Genomic DNA, 2500 nt, shown 5'->3' on the forward strand with positions numbered 1-2500 from the left:
ATTAAGTTATTTTTTGTTTATCAAGTTAAACATTTTTTTATTAATGGTTTTCTATTATTCCACCGTTTACTTCTATGTATTACTAATCACTATAGAACCTTTAATGGTGTTGTGGTAGTACGTTATTTCAACTATAACGACTGTTTTAATTCTGATGAAATATGTATTTTGTCAGAGTATAAGCTAAATCACATCTATAACATGGATGACAAATGTATGCCCTAGTTCAGTATTGTTTACTGACCTCAAAATAATCCTCTAGAATATGACACCTTGTACCTCAAGAATGTTCTAACGTAAAACGAAACGTAATATAATTTTTTTTTTTATTACACTTAATTCCCATATACTTGCGCATTTGTGTATGTATGCGTAAATAATGCATATCAAATTAAGGACATAATGTTGAATATATAGAAGTGATCAGATGTGCATGTAGTAACTTATGATATTAGTAAGGGTGTTTCGAGATCGTATGTAGCCAATAGTAAGAATATCTAGTATAAATATTGCATAAATAAGCGAAGGCTGAATTAGAGATATGAAGCCAAGATGGAGACAGACAAATCACAGGTTGAATACAATAAAGACTGACAGTTGCTACAGCTTGCAATTCAGCAACAAGATGAATTACTATCGAAGTTGACACAAACACAGTAACGTGTACACAAAGATGAAAAGGAAAACAGCCACCGAAAGAAATGAATATTAATCGGTACGTTTCGAACTCTTCACGATTTCCACTTCAGATCGAATACTCGTGGAGTTCGAAACATTACGAATTAAATTATTTTTTTTCCGGTGGTTGGTTTCCTTTTCATATTATAGAAGTCTTACATAACATACATATATTTATACGTGTGTGAATACATATGCATCTAACATGATGATAAAGAAACACACTACATATATAACCCCAACAAAATTTCAAAAGCATATAGTCGTGAAAGCTAGGATCGCACTTAATGAAGGTATATCTTTTATTGACGAAAAAAAGAAAGAACAGATTATCACCACGCCCATATCAGATCGAAAGCAGACACGTTGTCAAAGAGAGGAGAATCATTAACGGCCACAGTTCTGGAAAGATGACGATAACTGCCGCGAAAATGATTAACATTGCCAAATTCTTCCTCCGGTCATTGGCTACGGGGCTGCATCTCTCACTCGAAGACATTGTACTAATAGTTCTAAAGTGAAGTTAATGATAACACTTTATCTAATGCGTTTCATTATATTAACATATACCAGTCCGCAAGTATGGACTCCCGCGTCTCCTCGTTACTCTTTGCTAAGGGACATGGATTGGGAATGTCGTTAATACTTTCCTTAGTTCAACGTCGTTACAGGGATGGGGATGGGGGTTGGCGATTCGAGAATTTTGGATGGAAGGAATATTCATGAGTTAGCATGCACTACGTGGTTTTTAATTATCACTGAGGATTATATGTACTGAATGTGGTTTATCAACGGTTCACATTGATTAATTCATTGGTCTAATGATGGGTATGTTTTAATGCGTTAGCAATCATGTTGCTACGTCTATACCATTTTCTTTCCATATTTTGCATAAACTTGTTTATTTTTTCCGATTTTTAGTTATGATAAATCACATGTCACTTTGTTTGTTTACTTCGTTTTTTCCCTTATCTAATATTGTTTAAAAATAACTTTTTTATCTGTTACCCTCGTTCTCCCTCTTATTATCGTTACTTTTAAAAGCAGCCCCTGAAAATTTGAGTCAGTATGATAATCACGTCTTGCATAGCTAAGACTTTTGCATGACTTGTGCAACGGGAATTTTCCTTGTAGCATACTTTTTGCTGGCTCGTAATCAGAACGGATTGACATTTTATCCTTGGTTGTTTTTTATTTATTCATCTTTTTGAATTTGAAATGTTCTGCTTCATTTGCCAAATCGTAACATTATTGCTCGATGAGTTGCCATAGCTGTTTCATGACACTGCGCTGTTCAGTTTCTTATTTGAAGACTACGATCGGATTCCAATGCAAGAAGCCACGAGGTTTATGAGGGAGAAGCGAACTCCCGAGAAATTTGTCAGACTAGAGACGTACTACAAAGAACCAACACAGTAAAACTAGCGTGGGAGTCACGATGCGTTTTTCAGTTAAAGCTGGTTCGCAGGGTTCCTCATCATGCCCCTATATTTTCGTTGGTGTAATGGTAAGAAAAAGTACAGAGCACACCCCTTGAACCATGTTTTTTGCAGATGATATAGTGTTGATTAGGTTATGGAAGACGAAGGGTTTAAAAATAACAAGAAAACAACTTATATAAGATTCGACGGACAAGGACTGGATGTGGAAGACCAACTAATTTAATGGAAAACTAAACAGTGTAAGAGTCACACCTGTCGTAATATGGTACTCTTAATTTGCTCTTAATTAATACATGCTGGCTGAAAATTATGACAGACTGCTTCAGGTTTGAACAACAGTATGATAAACACAATGGACAATGGAAAGGTCTAAGGAAGAG

Source organism: Penaeus chinensis, chromosome 7, assembly GCF_019202785.1.
Source record: "Penaeus chinensis breed Huanghai No. 1 chromosome 7, ASM1920278v2, whole genome shotgun sequence".
Taxonomy (NCBI): Eukaryota; Metazoa; Arthropoda; class Malacostraca; order Decapoda; family Penaeidae; genus Penaeus; species Penaeus chinensis.